General features: G+C 43.6%; 1 pseudogene; it reads left to right on the forward strand.

The window, feature by feature from the left end:
* LOC109685400 (leukocyte immunoglobulin-like receptor subfamily A member 6) overlaps positions 1–10,312 on the forward strand; it is a 34,378-nt pseudogene extending 24,066 nt beyond the window's left edge.
* The last annotated feature ends 247 nt before the right edge of the window (positions 10,313–10,559 follow it).

Raw genomic sequence — 10,559 nt, forward strand, 5'->3', positions numbered from 1 at the left:
CACCCAATCCAAGGCAGGAAAAGTCTTGTTCTATCAGGAGACCCCAATAGTTCAGGAGGCTTTGGGGAAGAGAGGACCAGCTCAGGCTTCAGGGACAAACCTCTCACAGGGGGCTTTCTTCCTGGACTGAGTCTGGAGCCAAGGAACCACATGCAGGCAGGTGAGTGTGTCCCCAGGTGCCAACTCCTCATTGGAGACAAGGAGTCACCACTGGGCAGTAGGGATAGAGAACAGCATGTGTGGTTGATGCTGGGGGTGCTGGGAGCATCCTGGGGCTAAGAGCAGGGATCTTAGGGAGGAATGTCCTGGGAACTAGTCTCTGATTGTTTTTGCAGGGACCCTCCCTAAAACTACCCTCTGAGCTGACCTAGGCTCTGTGATCACCTGGGGGAAGACTGTAACCATCTGTTGTCAAGGATCCTGGAGGTCCAAGAGTATCATCTGTATAAGGAAGCCCAGCACCCTGGGACAGACATTACCCACTGCAGCCTGGGAACAAGACCAAGTTTCCAGTCCCCTCAGTGACAGATGAATATGCAGGGTCATATTGCTGCAAGTATTATAGTCCTGCTGGCTGACCAAGCATAATGACCCCGGCAGCACAGGTGAGCTAACATACAGGGGTCCCATCCCCAGACTCTACCCTCAGGAAGGTGGTCTGCTTTTAGGGGTGCCCCGTCTCATAGCCAGCCCTGGGGATAATGTGGGAGGTGTGACCACATTTAACACACTGCCTCTGTCTGTCTTAGGATTCTACAGCAAACCCAGTCTGCCCAGCCCTGTGGTGACCTCAGGAGGGACCATGACCTTCAGTATAGTATGGTATTTAGCAGGTTCATTATGACTGCAGGAGAGCACAAACTTTTCTGGACCATGGACTCACATCAAAATTCCTAGGAGAAGATGGAAACCCTGTTTCTTGTGGTCATCGTGACCCTAGCCAAAGGTGGAAGTTCATATGCTGCCATTATCACAGGAGCAAATTCCAAGTGTTGTCATTACCCAGTGACCCCCTTGGAGATCCAGATCTCTGATGAGAAAGGCATATTCTGGCTCATGGTTTATTTAGGCCCAGATGATCTGTTGGTGTGATGAGGGATGAAGCAAAATAGGGTCGCAGAACATGAGAGACAGTAAGAGCAGAGATGTGATGAGTGAAGGAGAGAAAATGAAAGATGGACATCAGGAATAGAGAAGGGTCTTCATGTGTCTCCCTTCCAGTCTCCTGTCTCCCTCAGGGATCAGTTTAAATGTTACCTCCAAATGAGATCTTCATGTGACACTGTTCAGAATACATTTCAAAACTTTCTCTCTCTCTCTCTCTCTCTCTCTCTCTCTCTCTCTCTCTCTTTCTCTCTCTCTCTCTCTTCAACATCCACACACATATGCACACATATGTACATATTCATAGTTTTATTTATATATGTAATAAAATTGCATATGTCCATTGCATGCACATACTTCCATACATATAGATTGTTTCAGGTAGTATCTGCTATAAAACCCTTGAGACGGGGTAACAGTTCCTGCCTGCATCTGGAGACTAGATGTCTACAGTCCTGACACAGGTACTTGGGCATCTGCAAGGATCCAGGCTCTGCTTGCTTGAATGCTGTGCTCTCCAGAGGGAGATGCAGCCTCCTAACATGGTGCGAAGAACAGAGAGACAGAAGCGGTCCAGCCAGTGTCCTCCATCCCTGCACAGGAGCACTGAGCCATGCCTAAGACATAGTCCTTGTGGCCTAGTCACTGAAAAATACCTCCTCTCAGTACTGTTCCTCTGGGAATTAGAATTTCAATGTGAATTTTAATGAGATCACAAATATTCAAACCATAGCACATACAATCTGCAGTATAAAATTTTCATCTACCTGACTTTCTTTGGTATATGTTTCCATGCTTATGTTTGTCTTTACCCAACTACATTCAAATTAGAAATATACCTAATAACCAATGACTTAAAAGCAGTATTTGGAAAAATATTTATGTGCATAGGTGCATATGCAACACACCTGTGTGGAGGCATATGTGTGTTTGTATGTGAAATGGATGCTTATGTAATATAGACACACACATATCCCATTACAGACATTACTAACTATGTAATAATTGGTTAGTGAGAGTTAAACAGATGATGAACCTCAGGGGAATGGGCTGGATGGGTGCAGGGAGGCAGCCCCAGACTGTCACCCCTTGTGCTGTTGATATGCAGGATCTCTGAGGACCAACCCCTCACCCCTGGTCCCTGGGTGCTGAGCTGCACATTGCTCAGGGGAAGTTCATCTCCGGGGGAATTAGCTTACACAGTCCTGTGTCCCAGACTCATCAGAGAGAACACGAGGGTTCCATTATTTCTGAATGAGAGAAAATTTTTCTATCTGGGCATAGACAAATGTGTCCCATATCAACAAAGAAAAGAGAACTGAATAAAATTAGGGTAGGATCAGCAAAGAATCCAATGAGGAGATCAGGGAGAATCCTGATACATCAAGGAAGTGTTTCATTTAGGATCTATTTGATGTTATGTCATGAAGATAAGACACAAGAATGTGGAGACCAGGGGAAAGGCTCAGGTGTCCTCAACAGTTCACACATCCTATTCGTCTTCCTTGGTTCTCGGGAGCTGCTGGGGCCATCAGCCCATTAGAGAACATGCCAGACCCCAAGACAGGTTAGTAAGGAGAATTCTGAGTTATAGGATGGATACAAAGGAACAAGTCCTGTTTAAGGAAGGCAGGTACCCCTGAGTGGACATCCAGGGATCCAGGAGTAGATTTGCCCTGCCATGACCTCTGTGGCCTTTTGTCCACAATCCCCAGCCTCACACCTCTGGGATTACACAGTGGAGAATCTCACACACATGGGCATGCCTGGTGTGGTCTTGGTTGTCCTTGGGATTCTGTTATTTGAGGCTCAGTGGAGTCACAGAAGGACCCAGCATGCATCCAGGAGATAAATAGGAAAGAGAGCAATATGATTGTAAGAGACTTGGAAATAATTTTGAAGGTCCCAGGAGGTTCTCAAAAAAATCTGAGGCATAAGTTGAAGAAGCTGTCTGCAGAGAGTTGAATAAATAAACAAGTTTGCGCCCAGGAAAACCATCTGAGCTGTTGCCATAGACGACTGTTCCTCCAATGAACTGTGTGACTCCTCTCGGCTGGTTTTGGCTTTCTCTGCCTATGGCCCTCTTTTCTCACTCCCATGACATGAGGCTACTTCCCCATGACAGCTCTGCCCCATTCCTCTGTAACCTCGTGCTCTGCTCCACTGTTATGCAACACAGTTTGCTTTATTTTTAATGATCACATGACCCAGTGCGCACTAATGAGTCTCCACATCTTCTGTTCCAAATACATAATCTGGTTTAAGTAACAGGATAACTATGTACAAACCAGACTGCAGCCTGGAAAAGATACATCCCAAAACTGCCCTGAGACCCTCTCTCTCTGCATCCAACACCACCTGTGTAGTTTAGTCACATGTCATCACATAGGATCAACACACTGGTGTCTGAAGCAACAGCCCAGTGGTGAGCTGGCAACCAGTTCTCAAAAAGTCAGTTTTTAAAAGAAGCCCTGCTTGGAGCTTTGGCCAATGTGCACAGTGTAAACACCACTTTCCAGGCAACAGTGTTCCATCTGTGGGTGGAAAGTCAGAAGTGATGCACAAAATTGTAGCTAGTGTGAGGCAGCAGCAATCATCTCACTGTCAGCCTCGTGTGCACCTGTCTCCTTTTGTTTAAAGATTGTGACAGTACCATGCTATACTGTTACAGAACTGTTTCTAGGGAATTAAGATACTAGAGTCCTAGCACATCAACATTAGGGGAAAAATAGCAACCTCATTTGGGAGAAAATCTTGATCACATACAATTGCAGTCTATTACCACTCAGAGTACCAATTGTTTTATCAGTTAGGGGAGTGCATTTGGACAATCTAGTTTAAAGGAGGAGATGCATTGCCAAGAAGTTTATTCATGTACCCTGGATGAATGAGTGTGACTGTGCACCAGGACACACTCATAGGAACATCTATAGGGCCCTTCATATTGGACAAGATCTATAAACTCAAGTATCCATCTACTAAAAATGAGTATTAATGCCTTATACCTATGGTGGAATGTTATATGAAAATGCACAAACTAATCTGACAACAGCAATGGAGATCAGTCTTAAAGCATGATGTTAGTAAGCCCCAGTGGCTCGTACCTTTAATCCTAACTACTCAGGAGGCAGAGATCAGGAGGATCAAGTTTTGAAGCCAGCCCACGCAAATAGTTCTCAAGACCATCTCTGGAAAAATCCTTCACAAAAAAATGAGGTTGGTGGAGTGGCTCAAGGTATAGGCCCTGAGTTTAAAACCCAGCACCACAATAAAAAAGCATGATGTTGAATAAACACAGGATGGTTTAAAAGTGTGGGAGAGGATAGTCTATTTCCATGAAGTTCAAACAGAGGCAAACTTATCTCTTAGGGAGGCAAAACTACATTTGACCGTACAATAAAGAAAGGACAAATCCCATGTGGTCCACAATGGTGCTGACATATGAGATTAATTTAAAAGTTGTGCTTACATGAAGTCTTGGGGACTGATGATTGCTAAGGACACAGGCACCCATGTTTATTGGTGTTCACAGTAGCCAAGCTATGGGATCAGCCTAGGTGCCATCAACAGATGAATGATAAAGAAAATGTGGTATATAAACAGAATTTTTATTCACAAATGTGTTCAAAATTATGTCATTTTCAGGAAAATGGATGGAACTTGAGATCATTGTGTTAAATAAAACAACCCAGACTCAGAAAAACAAGTACTCAGAAAAACATTTTCTCTCATATGCAGAATCCTTATTTTTAAAACACATGAAAATAGAAGGGGAAATGATTTTAAAAGAGGAAAAAGATGAATAGGATGGGGAGGGATAACAAGAGTGAGTAATGGGGTGAATATAGTTACATTATATACTTGAATTAAAATGTGATTAGGAAAACCATTGTTTTGTACAATTCATATTAGCTAATCATATTAAACAGACTTAGTATGAAAAAAATTAAAAATGCATCAAAATGTTTTTTTAAAAATTTACAGAGGGTTACATTGTGACATCTACATGCAATTTCACTTTAATCACTCTGAATAAAATGGATTGGGTCCAAGATGAGCTGCAGGTCCAGCCATAGCACATGTTGCCAAGGGAGAGCTGAAGTCTGAGAAATTTCCAGGAAACTGCCTTCCTCCAGGCGAAGGTAAGAAGACTTCATGTCTGTCATCTTTCCGTGTTGTGGTCAATTGCTAAGCCAGATGAGCTGGGGACCTCACAACATCCTGTGCACTTTTGCTGGGTTGTTGCCCGCCAACAGCAGGTTCAGCACCATGTTGCCCAAGCTCATCTGCCTGGCGTGTCCTGGTGAGTCCTGCTGGGAATGAAGGGTAGGGAGCACTGGGCTGGAAATGTTGGCCTGGGAGGCTGGAAATGTTGGCCTGGGAGGCTGGCCCTGGCCACAGAAAAGAACACTGCTTCCACGGTGTGGGTGGGCACTGAGGACAGAGCTGACCTTTGTTGAGCGGGGTCTAGCTGCTGAGGTTCACAGACCAGGAAGGAGCAGGAGGGATAAAGGTTTTGAGTTTTGTAAGAAGATGCATTGTCTATCATGAGTCTTTCTTTCCAGGGTTCTTCCTGATCCAGAGGATCTGGGCACAAGTGGGTGAGTTTGTCCCCAAACCTTGGGTCACCATCCACCTCTAATGGAAAGATGTTACTGTATAGGAAGGCAGGAAGAACAGGACCAGGGCTGGTGGGTTGACTATGGGAAAACTTGTAGGCAAATCTCTTATAAACTGGAAAGTGGTGGTCCTGGAAACCTGTCACCCCCAACTCTGTCCCAGACCTGTCCAGTTACTCTGCTAATGGATAAGACAGGCTCCAACTTCCATTGCAAAAAAAAAAGCCCTAAACTTTTATTCACCTCTCAGCCATCCCCCATATCTTTTTAGATCCTTATGTCACAATTTCTGACTTGTTAGATTGCACATAACATAACAAATGATTAAAGTTATTATTTTTCTGTTATAACTTTCATGCTGCACATATGAGTTGGCACCACCATTACACTATTGCCAGGCTCTAATTTTCACTCTACTTACTTTTTCATACTTTTTCCAGGGGTTTTATGCTCCCAGATGTGCTCTTGTTACTCATTGACAACCTTTTCTTTGAGCTTGAGGAACTCTCTTTAGCATTTCCTGTGAGTCAGGTCTGGTGGTGATGAAGTCCCTCAGCGTGTTTTTCTGAGAAAGTCTTTGTCTTTCCCTCATATCTGAAGGGCTGCTTTGCTGGGCTCATTATTAGAGGTAGGCATTTTCCCTTCAATACTTTGAATTCCTCATTCCTCTCTGTCTTGGCATGTAAGGATTTTGCTCAGAAGTCTGACACTAGCCATATTGAAATTCCTTTAGGTGCTTGTAGCTTTTCTTTGATTCCAGGATCCTCTCTTTGTCTTTGATATGTTGATGGTTTGATGATAATATGCATTGTGGTAATGTTATTTGGATTTAATTTCACCTGTGTCCTTTGACCTTCTTGTGCCTGGATGTTTATAGCTATCTTCAGTTATGGAAATGTTTCTGTGATTATTTCTCTGAGTTTCACTCTCTTTTGTCTTTCTCTATTCCTTCTTAAATGCCAAAAATGGAAATTTTTCTCTTTTGATGCTATCTCATAAATCATGTAATTTTTCTTCATTCCCTCTTTATTTGTCCAATTGGTTTTTGTTTTGGCTGTCCCTGATTGGATAATTTCAAATTCTGAGCTCACTGACTCTTCTGCCTGACCAAGTCTACTGTTGAAGCTATCTATTTTTTTAAATTTTGGATTATATTCTTTATATATTTTCTTTCTAGTTTTGTTTTTCTCATTGTCAAACTACTTGTGTTCTTCAATAATTTATTTCCAAATGGTAAATGAATTTTCTATCTGTACTCTCTCATAGCTCCTTGACCTTCATTAAGAGAAATACTCTGAATTCTTTGTCGGTCATTTCATAGGTCTGCTTTTTCCTGGCTCTCTTACTAGAGCTTAGTAGTTTTTTTCTTGCTTCATATTTCCCTGATTTTTTATAGTCCATACATTGGCACCTGAACATTTGAGAAGGGAACTGCTTCTTGTGGTCTTTTCAGGAGTACTTTGGTGGTGATAGCCTTACCACTTAGTCTACCCTGGGATTCTAGATTGGCCAAATGTCTGGAATCCGGGACAGGCAGACCTTGGTGTCCACTTCTGTAACTGGACTGGATTCCTCCCTGTTCTCTAATGACAAGTGACATTGCTGCCTCTGCTCTGAGGTCCAGAGGGATCACTGGCTGCACTCTTCACCAGGTGTGGTTTCTGGCTGGGATCTATGATTGCCTCTGCCTGGGGAGGATTGGCAGGATGTCCTTCCTGGCTGAGAGTCACTCTTGGTTGGAGTCTATATGGTGTTTCCTGGAGTTTCGTGTTGTTGGCTCTTTTCTCTTGTGAGGTACCTCCATTGGCTGAATGTAAACCAAATTCCAAGATTTATGCACTGGCCATTGTGAGCTCTACGCCCATCTCCAGCTGGCCCTAAATCATCCAGCCCTTCCAGTACTCCCAGTGTTTCCCATGCAAGTTTCCTGAAAAAGGTCCCAAAGCTGGCATAAGCCAAATGTATGCCTCTAACTCATTCTTCCAAATGTGTAAACCATGGGCACAGGGATTTCTATCATGCAGCCCTGCACAGGACAAAACAGACATTGTGGTCCAAGAGACTCACTCATGTTTGTGTTCTAGTGTGGTTTTTCTCAATTCTTGGTTCTAAAACTGTCTACGCCTTACCTCCAACTTCTAGGATATTGACAATGGTATTCTTGCCTGTGTTTAATTGGATTTCTGGGGGGTCGTTATTGTGAAGACAGAGAATTCCTATTGCACCCTCTTGGTGACATCACTCGTCAGCTGTCATTATTTCACTCACACGCATCTTGCCCTCTGTTACATCTAATTTTACTTGTTTTAGCAATTAATTTTGAAAGGTTAAATCTAGGGAGAGTCCCTTACTCAGTACTTGCTTAAGATTCTCAGTCAACACATTTTGTTATAGGAAGATGTGTCATGTCTGTGTGGTGGTGAGGAGACTTCTTGTAGTCCTGCTCACCCCTCATTATATATGTAGGAAAATACCATAGGGAAACCCACTAAAAACTTAAAATTTGTGGGACAGAGAGAGAGGACAGTTAAGAAAGAGTAGTATAGACAGAATGAATTTGATCAAAGTACACGATATGCTTGTTGTAAATGTACAATGAAATCCCTTTGCATAATTAATATGCACTAATAAAATCTTTTTATAAAAGAAATATGGAAATAATGAGGAGACTGAGCACAAGGATGGAAAGGAAAACTGATATTGTTCTCTCTATGCCTCCTCCTCAAGTAGATCATGACAAGCTCTCTCTGACTGCCTGGCCAAGCCCTGTTGTTCCTCAAGGACAGCATGTGACTCTTCACTGTGACTCTCGTCTTGGATTTGACATATTTAGGCTGGACAAGGAAGATGGGGCTCATATCCCTGAGCTCCAGGACAGAGTATTCCAGAAGAGCTTCCTTTTGGGCCCTGTGACCCCAGCACATGCAGGGGTCTACAGATGTTACAACTCTAATCCTCACTTTTCTAATGGAGTTCCAGCACCCAGTGACCCTCTGGTGATCAAAGTTTCAGGTCAGAGCTCATGTTCAGAGTGGAAATTCACTCCTCTGAGTATTCAAATCCCAGATTTTTCTAGAAGGAATGTCAGTCATGGTCCAATCAGAACAACAGGAATGTGTTTTAGATAAAGGAGGATTCAGCATAGGGAACTGGATACTGTGGTGTGCAGAACAATGGTCACCCAAAGAAAACCACATTTTGATCTTTGAAGCCTGTGAGTGTTTATGTTACATGGCACAGGAAAATCAAGGTAGAAGATGAAAAGGGTTGTTAATCAGTTGACCTTGAGATGAAAAAATTACCCTAGATCATCCAAGTGAGCTCCATGTAACCACAGGCTCCACACAGAAAAGAAGCAGCAGAAATTAAGGGTCAGAGCAATGCAGCATAATAAAGACTCCACCATCCACTGCTAGCTCTGAGGACGGAAGAAGGGGCTATGAGCCAAGGAATGCTGGAGACTTCTAGAAACTGGAAGCAAAAGACAAATATGTTTCCCCCTAAAGCTTCCTAAGCACAGCCCTGTAGACACCTGGTTCATACCAGTGGGACCTATTTCAGACTTCTGACCTCCAGAACTGTAGGATAGTATACCTGTGTTCTTTTTAAGCACTATGTTTTGACAGTTTGTTAAAGCATCAATTGAAATCTAATACAGGTACCCAGGTCAAGGACAAATTGAGAAGTCAAGAGAAGGAAAGCTATATCCAAAAGGGGAGGGTACTGTGGCCACAACCAGGCTAGGAGGGGTCAGTACTTCTGGACTCAGACTCAGGACTGCCATGTAAAAAGAGGGGCCATGGGGAATGTCTAGACATGGCAAGGGACCTCTTCCAGGAACAGGTGGGGTGGACATTGGGAGATTTCCTGTTATCTGCCTTGGAGCTAATTCTTACTTCCTGTCAGGGCTTCCACTTTGTCCAAAAGAACATGAAATGGGCTGAAAAGAGAGGGTAGAAGAACAGCCTGCTATGGTCCCTGTCTACCCCACCATTAAAGGCAGGAAAGAGGTCTATGGGAGATGGGTACAATAGACATGTGCCCAGAATGAGCCCAGTGGGAACACAGCCTGGTGCTACTAGAGACAGAGATACAGAGACAGATGGTGGGGGTGAGGACAGAGGAGACAAGACACAGAAAAGAACATGTGAACCCAGAGCAGCAGGAAGACAGACTGGGCAAGGGAAAGCCTGTCTTTCCAGGTCCCAGGGTGTCTCCTAAACTCACAACCCTTTTGTCCTTAGGAATCTACAAAAAACCCTCACTCTCGGCCCAGCCAAGTACCCTGGTGAAAAACGGAGGGAAGGTGACCCTACAATGTTGCTCTGAGGTCATGTTTGAGACCTTCATTTTTGTTCTACACAGACAGAAAGTAACCAAGGACCTCTTGAATCTTTCTGGGGAGTCTTATGATGGGGGTTCCCAGGCCAATGTCTCCATAGATCCTCTGACCCCTGTCCATGCAGGAACCTATAGATGCTATGGTTCTCTCAATCATCAGCCTTATGTGTGGTCAGAACCCAGTGACCCTCTGGACATTGTGATCACAGGTGAGTGTTGAGATCTGCCCCTCATCCTTTTTGAGATAAAGATCAGATGTTCTAGGATTTGGAAGCCCTAGGAATTATGAGGAAGATGAGTGTGGAGTTCTTGTGAACAGAGACAGATTTGGTGAGTTTTACCAGAACAGACAATGAATAAGGAGACACAAGTATAGACAATTGTTCATGGTATAAATCACATATACAAGGGTGATGCAGAAAAGTCATAAATGGAGATATGGTGACAGATAACCATAAGTTAGAGAAAGGAGTCCTCTACTCTGATGTTGTTCAG

Source organism: Castor canadensis, chromosome 16 (genome assembly GCF_047511655.1).
Source record: "Castor canadensis chromosome 16, mCasCan1.hap1v2, whole genome shotgun sequence".
NCBI lineage: Eukaryota > Metazoa > Chordata > Mammalia > Rodentia > Castoridae > Castor > Castor canadensis.